The sequence below is a fragment of the Tachysurus fulvidraco genome, chromosome 18 (genome assembly GCF_022655615.1).
Source record: "Tachysurus fulvidraco isolate hzauxx_2018 chromosome 18, HZAU_PFXX_2.0, whole genome shotgun sequence".
NCBI lineage: Eukaryota > Metazoa > Chordata > Actinopteri > Siluriformes > Bagridae > Tachysurus > Tachysurus fulvidraco.
The window spans coordinates 2,058,675-2,076,174 of NC_062535.1; the positions used below are offsets into that span (position 1 = coordinate 2,058,675).

General features: G+C 43.0%; 1 pseudogene; it reads left to right on the top strand.

Moving 5' to 3' along the window:
* The first annotated feature begins 2,781 nt into the window (after positions 1 to 2,781).
* Positions 2,782 to 17,500, top strand: part of LOC113640565 — a 30,881-nt pseudogene continuing 16,162 nt past the window's right edge.

Sequence of the window (17,500 nt, forward strand, 5' to 3'; positions counted from 1 at the left end):
TCTTCCCGATGAAAATATTCTGCTTCTGTAGGGAGATGAAGGCTCTCCATCTACAGACGTCCTGCGAAACATCAGCGTCAGTCAGGAATAAACCACTTTAGACACATGAGCTTACAGGAAAGTAATCAGAGGTGACATCAGATGCATTGTTACTGCACTAAAACGTAGTATTTTTGGATGGGAACTGATCCTGAAGTCTTTTGTTCCTCTTCTTATTCCTATTATACCACAACAGTTTCTTGCGGTTTAAGCACCAACGTTGGGGACGTTTTCCAGTCCAAATTAAATTATTTATTTCACTCTTTTGGACAATTCATTCGAACCCTTTCAACTCTGGAGTCTAACTGTGTTAACAGACCCATTGTTGCCCTTATCAGAGGTCACAGGGTTATTTTCCATGATTACTCGTGACACGGAACCGCTTCCTGCCTGTGCATCATGCATGGTGATGATGGGGTTGTCTTACACGCAGGAGGAATTAGCTGATGATGATCTGGCAACCAGATATCCGCACCCTTATAGGTAGAAATGATAAAGGAAATAAAGGTCGTGCAACTTGCACACACTTACACCAGCAGGTATATCACTTTGTGTGAAGGTTTATACCACAGATCCATCGGTTGTCTTGAACAACAGCTCTAAGGGTCTCATTCACAGGACTGCATAATAAATGTGTTGTTATTTAACAAAGATCAGATATATACAGTAGTGCATGATATGGTGATGCTTTCTATGCGACATGTAAGGAAGGAGTCTCCATGGTCAGTGCTTTGTAACAGCAAGTTCTTCCTCTTAAAACTTGTTATTTTTATAATAATTACAATATATATTTATAACGTCCTATTAATTTCCTTAAATTATTCTAATTAATTTTTGCAAAATGCCGTAACATTCTTTGTGATTAAATCATTGTTATTTTAATGGTTATAAAAAGCACAGACACACACACACACACACACACACACACACACACACACACACACACACACACACACACATTTTAATTACTCCTCTTACTTTTATGGTCAGACTCCATGTAGAAGATGTTCATCATTATGTGTCCTTTCAGTAGCTTTGGCATTAGCGTTGGGAAAGTCGTGGCCTAATGGTAAGAGAGTTTGACTCCTAACCCTAAGGTTGTGGGTTCCAATCTCGGGCCGGCAATACCTCAACTAAGGTGCCGTTGGACAAGGCACCGGTTAAATGGAGAGAACGTATTCTGAGTCTGGGTCACCGTACTTAGCCGTATGTCACTTCATTAAATTATGCCAATACTTTAACTGACACCATGTAGGAATCCTTCAGTGAATGATTATATAAACTACATAGTGCTCTGGAATACGCTAAACCTCTGTGTGTTCATAAGGGCTGCATTTGGTTTAGTCTCTCTCTCTCTCTCTCTCTCTCTCTCTCTCTCTCTCTCTCTCTCTCTCTCTCTTTCTTTCTGTCTCTCACTCTTTCTGTGTCTCAGTGTGCCTACATTATTCATGTTGGAATGAGACCTGAGCTAAAGTTACATCAAGGCTAGAAGACCTGACAAATTAATGCTCTTTCTACATTCCCACATCAGCACAAACACTGACACAGATCCTCTGACACAGTTACTTCACCCCTTGCTAAGTCACTCATGAAAGGTCTAACCGAACCGATCCGGTCAAATCCAGGAACTTGTCATGTCCTGTTTAGGCTCCTTGCACACAGAGCCTCTGTCTCTCAAGTAATCAACAGGAGATGTGAATGTGTGGAAGAGTGCGAGAAGAGAGGGATATAGAGAGGAACTCGCTTAGCACGTGGAATTGTTTTGGGTTTTTTTGGTTTTTCAAGAGGAACCATGAGGACAGACATTTACACGATTAGACAGTGAGTGCATCATAAGGTAAGAAAAGTTCTTTAGAAAATCGAGCTTTCGTGTCAACGGACCTCATGTCTCTCTGAGAGATTTTTGATATTAAGCAGTTACAAAGCAGTTTTACAGAACTTTAGGATGCAAATTTCCTGTTTTTTTTTTTTATTTATCCATAACGAGCAAGTCAGAGGGGACGAAGAAAACCCCCCTGAGAGAAACCAGATTTATCCTCATCAGGGTGACACTGGATTATGTGATTATAAAATAATTTCCCTTCTATAACTGTGTACTATATGGTCAACAAGTCCAGGAAATTTAGCCTAGGTTTAACATTAAGTCTTATTTGTTGAAAGTTTCAAATTGAGTACAAATCTGTTTATGTAATTACAATCCTAAAGCAAATGTAGTCTTAAGCCAGTGTTGCAAATCTGTTCATATCCATCGGATTTCAAAGCCATCTTCATGGTTTCTAAGTCGTACCGTACATCCTAGGTATCTAGGCTGCCCATGTGGGCCATCCTCAGCAGCGGCTAGGGGGTTTTAAATGATGAATCTGCCCCCTGCTGTAGTCTTCACTATTTGCAATACCAACAAGTAGCATACATCTTTTATTGATGTAAACATGGCGGATAATTAAAAAAAAAAAAAAACAGAAGTTCCCCAGTTCCCAGTCAACACAATATGATTGGGGGACAGAGCAGCGTGGACAAGGTAGGAGGGATGTGTTCATATCTTCTGGTTCTAGTGGAGCTTGTTTATGTTCATACCCCATTATACCACATCACTTATGCAAATGATCCTGTGAACAATTTATGAACAAATTAGTTTGTATCCTGCTTGATAAATGAGGCCCATTGTCATTAAATGTAGTCAAATGCTGTTAATTAATTTATCTTTTTTTTTGTTCATGAGGCTAAAAACAGAAAAAGCACAAAATGCCAGGCAAAAAGGGGGACTCGAAGTCAGCGGCTAAAAAAGGAGGGAAAGCAGAGCCCGAAAAAAGCAAAGGCAAAGAAGAAGAAAAAAAAGGGAAGGATGACAAAAAGGGTGCTAAAGATGACCAAAAGGGAGGAAAGGATGATAAGAAAAAAGGAAAAGAAGACCCCAAAGGTAAAGGAAAAGATGACGGAAAGAAAGGAAAGGACAAAGGAAAGGGGGCGAAGGTGGTTAGTGAGTCAGAAGAGGTGTCGGATGCAGAGCCCATTGAGGATGATGAAGAGGAAAGTGATGAAGAATCAGATGGGGATGCACGCAAACGTGGACACGGAAAGGCTGCCGCTAAAGGCAAAGCCACAAAGGGAAAGTCCAAATCTAAACACGCGGCGTCAGACGAAGACGAAGATGAAGAAGACGAAGAGGATGAGGAAGATGAGGAAATCGAAGAAAGTGAAGATGATAGGAAAGGAAAAAAGAAATCAAAAGATGCACATAAATCCAAATCTAAATCTGAGGCAGAAGGAACAAAGAAAAAGGCAAAAAAGAAGGACGAGGTTCCACCTGAGGCAGCACCAGAACCTACAAAGAAACTATTTGGCTTCCCAGGAATTGGGAAGAGCTCAAAGAAGCGACTAAAAAGTACATCTAGATTATTTTTAGGACTTGGCAAACAAAAAAGTTTCATGGTCAGAAAAAAGAGAAGGAAGTCTGTTTTGAAGAACGCCCCGAGGCTTCTGATGCGCTTCAAAGCCAGTAAGAAAAAGAAAAAAGAGAAGGAACAAAATGACCCGTTGGGACGCAAACCATCCTACATGTTACTTAAAATCGGTGGCAACAAACCAGCAGAGAAGAAATCAGGGTTGTTTAAAGGACTTTTTGGAAAAAAGAATGTTGATGATGAATCAAATTTTAAAAACCAAAGTCTGATATTGGGCAAAGTTGCTGGAGCGACAAACTGGCTAACTAAAAAATTCCTCTCGACCAAATTAAAACAGAGACCGTTCGACAGAAATCGCGGCCGTTTGGGAAAGTCGAGTAAGAAACGGTTTCCTGGAGGAAGTCGACAAACGAGCATACGAGCACCTGACGGGCATCACAACTATGCGTATGAACATGATTATGATGACTATGACTACAATAACCAGGGTAGAATGAGACCTGGTGCATTTAACAGACAGTCGTTTCAGAGAAACCCAGATTGGTTTGAAGATCCTGTTGACTTCTACGAAGCACAGTCACATGATCAAGGCTATTATGAATTTGATGAATACTACAACCCACACATGGACATACATGATGGAGGAGAGTATTATGACAATGGCATGGGCTACAATAACACATATTCTGCACAACATCAAATGGGCTACTACCCAGAGGAGATGGAGTACTATGACCCACGGCATCAGATGGATACATACTACAATGACAATATGGGATACTATGATGAGAACCAATATTTAATGGAGGATAGTTATGAAAATTATGAAGATGAAACCGAGTTTTATGACCAAAATCAGTTTGATTACTACGATGACCATCTGGAATTCTATGACAATCCATATGGTGAAGTTGGAGTAGCTGATCCATACATGACTTCATATGTAGCTTATGAAGATCCATATCTCCAGGATTACCATCTTAATTACAGTGAATCAGGGGTTAACCCATATCTTGAATCTTCCTATAATATGTACCAGCCATATAGTTATACAATGCATGATGTCATGGAGGGTGATGAGTTTAATGGTGTTTCTGCTGACCAAATGGATCATGAAGATATGTTCAGAGTTCCAAGGCCTCAAGTAAATCTTTTTGGCAAAAGAACAATACCATTTGAATTTTCTTCAATGCCAACACAATACTATCCCGAACAGATGTCTCAGGTTAATTATACAAATGTACCATTCATTCCTGATGCATTTATGGATGGTGCTTTTTCTGCACCAGTACATACACAAGAACATATGCATCCAGGGTTACCTCAGATTCCTACACCAACTGCAATGTTAATTAAGCATGCTAATAGTCCACAGGGGTTTGTGAGCACTAACATTCAGTCTCCCCATATGTCACCCATGGCCCAAGGTGCTTTTCCCCCCTCACCTACACCAAGCAGGAGGTCCATGGGAATGATGACTTCACCTGGACAAAGACCCCTGTCACCTATGTTAGCAAAAGAAAGATTCACTGAGCCATTAATGGATGTAGGTCCACCACATCTTCCCATGCATAGACAAAGCTTTCATGCCTTTCCTCAGCCCTCTATACAGAGAAGACAGAGCCCCTCTCCACAGCCCTCCAGACGTGGACTCGGAGTTAGGGATATGCCTCCATCTCCACTAAGAGGGATGTCATCTCCACATATTCAACGCCCACCTTCCCCATTTGGAGAGAGAAAAGTCAGCAGACCTGCTTCTCCAGCAGCCTTTAATCATTTCCAGCCTCAGGCCTCATTCGTAGAAGCCAGGTCTTCCCCTATTCCTATGGCCCAGGAGATGCCTAATCGATTGTCCTCATTTCACACAGGCTCTCCAACTTCTGCTTATGGTTCCATTCGCAAGCAAAGCCCCCCACAATTTCCCGCTGCCTCGATAAGAAGACCCAGCCCAGTTTCATCCCCATCAATAACTCATCATCATCCATTTGGTGCAAGGAAGCTTCAAGGTTCCACATCTCCTCCTAGGCAAATGAGTCCTCCAACTTCTCCTCAAATGAGCAGGCATCCTATGGGAAGTGTTCAGCAGATGGACTCCACTAGGCCACGATCCCCATTCTCACCAAACAGACTATCACCTACACCTTCACGGAGAAGTTTTGCAATTGGTCCAGAATCACCACAGCCTCCATCTCCAAGATCTCCATCACCCAGCTTCTCTCGAAGATCTACCCGTCTTATGAGGAACCCACCCTCATCCGGATCACCTGGTGGTCAACTGCGAGGAATGGGGCGTCCAAACATTCCAATGGGAACAGTAAAACCCTCTCTGGGTCAAATGGGACGTTTCGGTGCTTCAACCAAAAACATGTCACCTTCCAGAGCATCTATACGTAGCAACAGATCGTTCATGGCTCAGGACATCAGAGCTTCCCCAAAGCTTCCAGGTCAACACCCAGGAATGGTCAAAATGGGACAGAGGCACTTCATTCCACCAGGACGAACAGGTTTCACACAGAATACACAAAGACCTGTTGGTCTTGGCCGTCCTTTGATGGCCAGGCAATCTCTGAGGCGAGGACCCCCATCACCACAACCTTCTCTGAAACACATTGGTCCTATATCACCCCAACCTTCCATTAGGCATCTGTCTAGGCCAACTTCCCCTCACCCCTCTATCAATCGTGGCTCACCATTACCAAAGCGAACTCCTTCCCCTCGTACACCATCCGTACCTTTTGTATCGAGTCCTTTCCAAAATGTTCAGATGTCCGAAGCATCTCCCTACACTGCTACAACAGAATTTGATCAAATAATAAATGTGCCTCAGTCACCCAAATTGACCAGGGCTTTACAAAATCAGATTATTTCTAACGCCTCTTATCGATCACCCTTTCAGCAACCTATGCAACCTAATGCCTCAGAAGTCATTGGTATAGAGCAGTATCCTGAACAGCGATCACCCCAATTATTACACGAATTACAAAATCCAAATTTGCATAACAATCATCTTATGCCAACTTATACCTCTGTACCTCAAGTTGCACCAGTACAGCAGTCCTCTGAGAGACTAGCATTGCCTGTTATATCAAATGCTTTGCAAAATACCCAGGTCGGTGGAGTACCTTTCATCTCACCACTGCAAAGACCAGGCTCTCCATTAGCTCCTGAAGCTACATATCTTCCTAGTTCACCAACATTACTGCCATCAATGCAATCCTACGGTCATGAAACAGAAATGCTTAGACAGGGTCCAGGTCAGCCTGCAAATCCAATACTTTCCAGTGCAATTCAAAATCCTTACCTTCATAATGCTTCATACAAATCAGTTCTACAAATGCCTACCTCCCCCTACTCACCAGTTATGTCACAATATGACTATATAGAGGAGCCAGGCCCTGGCCCCCTCCTCACCAATGCTCTTCAAAATCCCAATGTCCGAAATGCTACTTACCGAACACATTTACAGAGGAGAGGATCAAGACATGCCGCTAGCCCAAGGAGATCACCAATTCTCTCAAATGCGCTACATAACCAACAAATACGGAAAGCTTCTTACCAAACACAAATGTCTTATCCAAGCACAACCTACGGCTATGTTCCCATGAACGGTTATACCCAGGGCCCTATTCTGTCAGATGCACTGCATAATACTCAGGTTCGGGGTGCAGCCTACAATCTGCCAGGTGGCACACTGGTACATGGAAATCAAATGGTGGCTCCAGGTACGTCTCCAATGCTTACTAATGCCTTACAAAATCGTCAGGTTCGGAACGCTTCCTACAGACTTTCAGATGGGACCCTAATAAATGTGGAACCCTACCAGCAACAACCCTTGTCTCCAAACATCTCAAATGCCTTAGGTAACACAAACCTCAGATATGCCTCTTATAGACTACCAGATGGAACTATAATCACCACGGACACCCCTCAGGAACAGCAGCAACAACATTCTTCTCCAAACCTTGCCAGTGCTTTGCAGAATCCAAACGTTAAAAATGCTTCCTACAGACTTCCAGACAATTCACTTGTTTCAGAATACCACCAGAAGCAAGTTTCTCCAAATCTGTCCCGTGCCCTTAGAAACAATAGCATTCGAAATGCATCCTATAGGCTGCCGGATGGAACAGTTATTTTTACAGAGCAACAAGTGGAACCAACTTCCCCAGCCCTGTCAAATGCACTTCAGAACCCAATTATTCGAAATGCATCTTATAGATTAGGTGATGGCACAATTATTGTTCCTGATTATAATCAGTCAAAATCTACCTCCCCAAATTTAGCACATGCACTTCAGAACACTCAGATGAGGAAAGCTAGTTACAGATTGCCAGATGGATCTATTATAACCACACAACTTTCTACACCTTCCCCTAATTTGTCAAGTGCTCTGCAGAATCCAAACATGCGTCATGCTAACTTTCGGCTACCCGATGGCAGTATAATCAGTGCTAATCCAGTTCATTCACCTAACCTGGCCAGTGCCCTCAAAAATGCACACATCAAAAAGGCCTCCTTTAGGCTTCCAGATGAATCTGTTTTTTTAAGTGCTACACCAACCAGTCCAAAACTGACAGAGGCCTTGAAAAATCCAAGCCTTCGCAAAGCCTCATACCGACTACCAGACAATTCTCTTCTCTCAGCGAATCCTCCTACCAATCCACAACTTTCACAAGCCATTTTAAACAAAAATCTTCGTAACGTTATGTACCGTTTACCCGATGAATCCATTCTCAGACAAGGTTTCGCAGTTTCATCATCACCTCAATTGAAGAATGCTCTAAAAAACACTGGCATAAAGAATGCCTCCTACCAACTGCCTTCAGCACTATCTACTGTTACAGCGTCAGGATTGATTATCGGGCCGGACGGCAGATATGCGATTGTGTCCCCACAAAGAAAAGGTCCTGAAGAACACTGGGCTATGAATGCCAGGGATAGACAAAGCTCAGAGGATGTCTGGGCTGCAGAGAGGGTTTTACCTCATGGAACTGTACAGAATCTTACCAAGTGGTCCATGTACCGGGATGAAAACATGATAGATCATCTTTCTCTACCACCTCTTGGTGTTGGGTCCAGGGAAGGTGAGGTGCAGTGGGTACCAGATCGGGATGGGGAGCCCACCGGTCAATGGTATGATAAGGTAACTCAGTTTATTTCTTTTTTTTTTTTAATAAATTGTTGGAACTAATCTTAGAAATGTTTACAAATAAAAACATAAAATATTTATTCAGATGAGAATGAAACAGAAACTATGTAGTTTCTTGAAGTATTCTTGGATTCTCAGCACCTTTCAGAAATCTGACTAGATTAATACATAATAAATGTAATTCAATTAAAACCTGGTATAGTTTTACATGTTGGTAATAAAGGAAAGGTCACTGCTAAAAGCCTACGTGGGTTTAAGCTTGCACAAAAGGCCTGGCCATGCTTTACTATCTCCAGCGGGGCTTAGCTGCAGACTCTGAATACATGAGATTTACAAGACTGATTATATCCATGCTCAGGTTACTTCAATGACAGCCGGTATCTCTGCGTTGATGTGACTCTGGCAAGAATGGGTCATTCTAACCCTAACCCTAACTATAACCTTAACCCTAACCGACCACAATGAAAATAATGGTGACATGCTTGAGCACTAGAGAACAGGATCGCAATTATATACCTGAAAATAACTACTTCCTGTTTTGTAAACAGATGTATTCCATAAGAAGTCTGCCTACCATGAGTTACAGAGAGAAACAAGAAGCTGATGGACTTGAGGACATGACACAGTTGGAGTAAGAACAAAATAAACATCAGAAACAATGCACGATACTCTACAAAAGTATTTTTTGATCAGAGACGACATTTCTGATTTATCTTTCCCATAGGGAATTAACAGAGGCAGCTGTTTTAATGAACCTGAACACTCGCTTCGAACGGGAGCTCATATACGTGAGTCAACACGCTGTCGATGATAATGAATGATGTTAACACGTATCGACAAAAATGTCACCCCTGATATGATGTTATGGAAACATTTATTCAGCTTTGATGGAAGGAGTCCATCATCTTATCTTATAAAACCCTTTGTGTCCTGCTTTAGGGACCTGTCATAAAAGAAATATTATAATAATAATAATAATAATAATAATAATAATAATAATAATAATAATAATAATAATGTAGCTGGGGGACACGGTGGCTTAGTGGTTAGCATGTTCGCCTCACGCCTCCAGGGTTGGGGGTTCGATTCCCACCTCCACCTTGTGTGTGTGGAGTTTGCATGTTCTCCCCATGCCTCGGGGGTTTCCTCCGGGTACTCCGGTTTCCTCCCCCGGTCCAAAGACAGCCATGGTAGGTTGATTGGCATCTCTGGAAAATTGTCCGTAGTGTGTGTGTGTGTGAGTGAATGAGAGTGTGTGTGTGCCCTGTGATGGGTTGGCACTCCGTCCAGGGTGTATCCTGCCTCGATGCCTGATGACACCTGAGATAGGCACAGGCTCCCCGTGACCCGAGAAGTTCGGATAAGCGGTAGAAGATGAATGAATGAATGAATGAATGAATGAATGAATGAATGAATAATGTAGCTTACATTCTGTTGTTGATTCACTGAATTTGTAATGATGTCAATATTACGTTATCGCTAACCTTTTTTCCATCTTTCTCTCTTTTTTGTAGACTTATATCGGCTGCATTCTGTTGTCAGTGAATCCGTACAAGTTATTGAACATCTATGGGACAGACACGGTCCTGCAGTATAACGGCCACGGCTTAGGAGAAAACCCACCGTGAGTGTAGAGCTTCATCTGCACAAACCCGCCATCAAAATACACCACTGTCACGTTTCCTGTAGTATTAAGTAGTTTACAGTGACACGAAACATGGTGTATTATATTCTAGTTTATTTGGTTTGTTTTTGTGCGAATTAATTTTAGGAGAAAGTAGCTAACAGATGTCAGTCAGTAGTCACGTTAGTAGATGATGTCATAATAACGTAACGTATCTTAGATGCGGAAAAAGGGACTCATCAATTCAAACAATAACAAACAATAATTGGTTAGCGGGAAGGGTCTTGATCTGTGATTTATCGTTGGAAACAATGGTGATCTGTGATTGGTCATAAACCTGCTACATACTGTATATCTAGCAGCTGTGATGCAACCTTGAGAGCTGCATCGAGTACAGGACAGTCACTAACATCCGATCACTAGAATTCATGCCAGGCTTGTAAAAAAGGGTCGAGTGACGACGCGTGTGTGTGTGTGTGAGAGAGAGAGAGAGAGAGAGAGAGAGAGAGAGAGAGAGAGAGAGAGAGAGAGAGAGAGAGAGAGAGAGAGAGAGATAGTAACCATCTCATATTCCTTTAACCTGCTGTCTTGTTACTAGCTGAATAGATGGACACATCTTGTAACGTGAGAATAATCCACAGATTGTCTTGCTGTGTGTTAGTGTGTTGTTTAAAGACAGAATGACATCAGCGCTAGAAATGATACCTGCTGCATTCTAGGTTACTTACATTTGAGTGTCCCTAATAATTTAACAGAACAAGAAGTTCAGTGGAAGTTCAGAACAAAAATTCTAATTCTTATTTTTTTGCTTTACTTTTTTTTAGTCACCTTTTTGCAATTTCGAATCTTGCCTACACAACGATGATGGATGTCAAGCAGAACCAGTGCATCATCATCAGGTCAGTGTTGTTGCCGTTTAAATACGTCAAAATATGACATATAATAAATAATTAAAGTCCAGAAAAAGGTCTCTGTGTTGAGGAGATGCAGCTTAGTAATAAACTAGATAACAGTGTTATTGTGTTGATGTTTTAGTGGAGAAAGTGGATCAGGAAAAACTGAAGCTACCAAACTGGTCCTGAGATACCTTACTGCCATACACCATGAGCGGAACATAACGCAGCAGGTACTCGAGAGTCTTATATAGACGCTTCATGAACGTCTTACTACACTTATAAACAAATCAAAAGTGTGGCTGTGATGTGAGGAATGAAACTCTTCAGGATGCGCTGTTACAGGGAAATAATAGAATCAGGCCACATCACATTACTATGTCTTTGATTATTTTCCTATAATAACATTCCCTCATGGGGCACGGTGGTTTAGTGGTTAGCACGTTCGCCTCACATTTCCAGGGTCTGGGGTTCGATTCCCACCTCCACCTTGTGTGTGTGGAGTTTGCATGTTCTCCCCGTGCCTCGGGAGTTTCCTCCGGGTACTCCGGTTTCCTCCCCCGGTCCAAAGACATGCATGGTAGGTTGATTGGCATCTCTGGAAAATTGTGTGTGAGTGTGTGTGTGAATGAGAGTGTGTGTGCCCTGTGATGGGTTGGCACTCCGTCCAGGGTGTATCCTGCCTCGATGCCTGATGACACCTGAGATAGGCACAGGCTCCCCGTGACCCGAGACGTTCAGATAAGCGGCAGAAGATGAATGAATGAATGAATGAATGAACATCCCCTCATGTGTGTATAGAGCTGTATTGTGTCTGTTCCTGTTCTAATCAAAAGTAACACGTCGTCCTGTCTGTTTGCCTCCGTCCTTCGTTCGCGCTTCCTCGCAGATTGAGGTGAGATTTAATTATAGTTCATTTTGTATTTTCACTTTTTTTTGGATTGTAAATAAAATCGGAGCTAACTAAAGAAAATGCTCAAACACCAGATCCTGGAAGCAACTCCGCTGCTGGAATCTTTTGGAAATGCCAAAACGGTGCGGAACGACAACTCCAGTCGCTTTGGGAAGTTTGTTGAGATCTTTCTGGAGGAGTAAGTCAAAACCTTAACGTTTGTGAGACTGAGATGTGTGTGTGTGTGTGTGTGTGTGTGTGTGTGTGTGTGTGTGTGTGTGTGTGTGTGTGTGTACTCGTACTTTTCACTAAACACTGATGTGTTTATATGTTTGTTATAGAGGAGTGATCAGCGGTGCCATAACCTCACAGTATCTACTGGAGAAGTCCAGGATTGTGTTTCAGGTGTGGGACAGGAATCATTTTTATTTCCCTTAAAGAAACTAACAGAATGCAATTAATATTCATGGCTGTGTGTGTGTGTGTGTGTGTGTGTGTGTGTGTGTGTGTGTGTGTGTGTGTGTGTGTGTGTGTGTGTGTGTGTGTGTGTGTAGGCAAAAAATGAAAGGAACTACCACATTTTTTATGAGATGTTGGCCGGACTCCCTGTTCACCAGAAACGAGTGTTCTACCTGCAGGAGGCCGAAACCTACTACTACCTGAACCAAGTACTCCACACACATATACACTGTGCATAAGTATTCACACCTCCACCCACCCCCCATTTGGAAGAGCCCAAAGTGTGTTACTGTACCTAAACAAACCGCATCATAAAGACAGAGAAGCTAATCCAGAATGATGTATCAATCATTTTGTAATTAAAATGTTTCACACACTTTAAACATCCCGCAAGGCAACGATGAGTGACGTGACATACGGCTAAGTACAGTGACACATATTCAGGATTCGTTCTCTGCATTTGACCCATCCAAAGTATACACACACACACACACACACACACACACACACACACCGTGAACACACACGCGGAGCTGTAGGCAGCCATTTATGCTGCGGCGCCCAGGGAGCAGTTGGGGGGGTTCGTTGCCTTGCTCAAGGGCACCTCAGTCGTGGTATTGCCTTAAACCTTCTGGTTACGAGTAAGACTCTCTAACCATTAGGCCATGACTTCCCCCACGAGCAACAATTCTGCATACATCAATATAAAGGGAATTAACCAGAGAAACAAGCTAGAGGCCAAGTGTAACTCTGAACATGATGCTACCACCACCATGCTTTACTGGCCAGATGCTTGTTTGGTCTCGTCGCACCAGATCCATTTTCTCTACTAGTTCAAACAGGATTTCATATAAATCATTCATTCATTCATTCATCTTCTACCACTTATCACGGGGAGCCTGTGCCTATCTCAGGCGGCATCGAGGCAGGATACACCCTGGACGGAGTGCCAACCCATCACAGGGCACACACACTCTCATTCACACACACACTCACACACTACAGACAATTTTCCAGAGATGCCAATCAACCTACCATGCATGTCTTTGGACCGGGGGAGGAAACCAGAGTACCTGGAGGAAACCCCCGAGGCACGGGGAGAACATGCAAACTCCACACACACAAGGTGGAGGCGGGAATCGAACCCCCGACCCTGGAGGTGTGAGTCGAACGTGCTAACCACTAAGCCATCGTGCCCCCTTCGATTTCATATAACTTCTCGTTTATTTGTACACATTGTGTCATTGTTTCAGTTACTGTATAACAAATGGATCTCATCTACAAAACTTTCCATATCAACCTTGAATTACATAAAACATCTCTAATAATTAACAGAACAAATTAGCAGTCAGGTTGTAAACCATCGAATGTGACCGATCCATCAGGGTGGTGACTGTGCGATCGAAGGGAAGGACGATGGCGAGGACTTCAGGAGGTTACAGAGTGCCATGGACATTCTCCACTTCAGCCCCGAGGACCAGAGCAGTGTGTTCCGAGTGCTCTCATCCATCCTCCATCTGGGCAACATCTTCTTTCACAGATTTGAGGTAGCAGACACATGCACATCACTTTTCAGCATCATAAAGCTCATCTCTGTATTTACCTCCAGCTTGTTCTTCTTTCTCAGGCCGAGGTGCAAGAAGCGACCGGCGTTGTAAGTGCTCAGGAGATCCGTGTGGTGGCCGAACTGCTCCAGATTTCTCCAGAAGGACTGCAGAAGGCCATCACCTATAAAGTGACGGTAAGTTGAGACGATTACGTCTGTACTCATTCTGATTACGTGTGTAATTGTCGTTCATCGTGACGGTTAAGTTTCCTGTAAGGAGACATGCAGAAGTCAATCATAAAGAGATCTTCACTGAATCGAAGCAGAGACTGAAGGACAAAACTGCAAGTGAGTGAAAGAGAAAGAGGAAGATATAAAGTGTTAGATGTTAGTCTTGAGATGGGAGCTGGATGCCAAACAGTTTTCAGAGGATACGCTTAATTACTGCAGGTTTTGAGTTACGGAAACCCGGTAACAGGATCAGGGCTTTGCTCATCGACTACAATAGACTCGTTCTCAGGAGACTGTCAGGAAACAGTGTTACGTCATGGTGAAGTCAGTCCTCATTAAACTGACCTCTTATTACATGTTCTTGAGAAACGTCTCGGCCGTGTGTAACGGAGTGGAACGTTTCACCAAGGAAGTCAGTCGTCCTTTAGTCCACTAGCGTCCGAAAGTCTGTGTTTGCGCTCTAATTGTTTGGTTTGTCTTTCATTTAGCATTCGATTATAAAGAATATACTGAGCATAGTGCAGGGCACTCAAGTTTTGATGACACGCAAGCGTGACATTATTAAATAAATAATTTAATTTAATTTAATTTAATTTAATTTAATTTAATTTAATTTAATTTAATTTAATTTAATTAAAAAAAACAATAATGGGGGAGTTGTTGTGTTTGGTAAGGATCACTGACCACAATTTAACCAAATACAAAGTATTTGTTTAATTTCCATTTTTTAGCGTTTGTGTGTGTGTGTGTGTGTGTGTGTGTGTGTGTGTGTGTGTGTGTGTGTGTGTGTGTGTGTGTGTGTGTGAGACAGAGAGAGAGAGATTATGATTGGTGATGTTTATTGTAAGTGTTTGTTACCTTTTTGGACCCCTTTTTGGACAAGCCCAGACATGTTTAGGGACATGATTGAGGACAATGTCCCGTCCAGAGACAAACTGTTTCGTGTTGAGGTTTTATTCAAACCGACCATTGAAAATACCCTCGCTAATGAATATGTGTTTTTTTTATTGGTTGTTGCGTTAAATCTTACCCAGATACAATGGTGCTACTTTCTGATTGGCTGTTGTGTAGCCTCTTGTTTTGATTGGCTGATAAGTGTCAGGCTCGACTAAGAGCTCCTCGACTAAGAGCTCCATACTTAAACGCCTCCTCCACTTGAGGCGTTTAAGTATCTTGGTGTCTCGTTCCCAAGTGAGGGAAGGATGGAGCGGGAGATCGACAGGCAGATTGGTGTATCTTCTGCAGTGATGCGGTCGATATACCGATCTGTTGTGGTGAAGAGAGAGCTGAGCCACAAGGTGAAGCTCTCTATTTACAAGTCGATCTACGTTCCTACCCTCACCTATGGTCATGAGCTTTGGGTCATGACCGAAAGGACGAGATCCCGGATACAGGCGGCCGAAATGAGTTTCCTCCGCAGGGTGTCTGGGCGCTCCCTTAGAGATAGGGTGAGGAGCTCGGTCACTCGGGATGAGCTCAGAGTAGAGCCTCTGCTCCTCCACATTGAGAGGAGTCAGCTGAGGTGGCTCGGGCATCTGTTCCGGATTCCTCCTGGACCCCTTCCTGGGGAGGTGTTCCGGGCATGTCCAACCGGGAGGAGGCCCTGGGGAAGACCTAGGACACGCTGGAGGGACTACAGTATGTCTCTCGGCTGGCCTGGGAACGCCTCGGTATTCCCCCGGAAGAGCTGGAGGAAGTGTCTGGGGAGAGGGAAGTCTGGGAATCCCTGCTTAGACTGCTGCCCCCGCGACCCGGCCCCGGATAAGCGGTAGAAGATGGATGGATTTATATAGAAATGACGAAAACAGAACTGAACACCATGAAGTTGGTGTTAATTCTTGCGATTTGTCCAGCATACTCAAAAGCATACGTGTCAGTACGAGATCGTTTCATCACCCAGAAGTCGCGAGTAACCCAACCCACGCTTTTAACTAATTAGCTCGGTTTAGCGTTAGCTTTGTTCTTTATTACAATCAAACTCCTGCCTTTTTCATACCTTACAGTCGGGTTACAGTAGGATGTGTGTAGCAGTAATTCTACACAACGCTACTTTCTCCTCAGGCCTCAGGATGTGCTGTGATCCCTGTATTACCCCTGTGTGTATGTTTATGTGAGTGTCATGCTGAGCATCTTGCTCTTTTAATAAATAACGCCGTTATCCGGAGGCCACGGGTTTGAGTTTACACCTTTATCAGGATGAAATCAACTATCACCTAACACCGGATCAGTTCCACCTGCTGTGTGTGTGTGTGTGTGTGTGTGTGTGTGTGTGTGTGTGTGTGTGTGTGTGTGTGTGTGTGTGTGTGTGTGTGTGTGTGACCCTTGATTCTTACGGCTCTTGTTCTAATTCCTAATTATACTTCACTATCAATTACAGCAGAAGAATTAAACTCACTAGTAATTTACTTTTATATATATATTTTTTTTTTACAGGAAGCAATGAAAGAGAAAATATACACACCCCTGACTGTAGAGAGTGCTGTGGATGCCAGGTATACACATAAACACCCACATTATACACACAGGACCATACACATTTTTACATATCGCTCATTGTTCCCGCGTGCGTAATCGTTTCTATAGCAACGGCTAACGTACCGTCTGACTCGTCCCCTTACGTTCTCTTGACGTATGACGTATTAATTACGTCTTCTTATTCTTCTTATTTTTTATTTTATAGAGATGCCGTTGCCAAGATCCTGTATTCTCTGCTCTTTCATTGGTTAACGGAACGAATCAACAGTCGTGTTTACCCGAGAAACGAGGCTCTGTCCATATCTATACTGGACATCTATGGATTCGAGGTATGTGATAACATGATACCTCACAAACCTCGTTCCTTTATCTGGAATCATTATGTCGCTTTGTAGAAGCCAACATTCTGTTTTCCTATTTAAGCTTAGACAAAAATATATCAAGAGTAACTCCTCCTAGGGCTTTCGAGCCACATGCACCAAATTCGGATATGTTCTAGAACCTGGTCTGAAGTTTGTTGCTGTTACTTTTCTAAGCGATCCGAGTACCGGTACTTCCGGTACCGGGTCTCAAAATGTTCTTTTTTCCCATAGACTCCCATTATAAACTTTGGAGGTTTATAACTCGGCAAGCTTTCGAACTCTCTACACCAAACTTAGCCAGCTCCTTTAGGGTGAGACTCTGTACAAAGGTTTACATTGGTGTACCGACTGGCCTTTAGGTTGTCACGTAGCCCCGCCCACAAAATATGCCAAATCAAAAAACTTTTTACAACATGGACATGTGACATATCA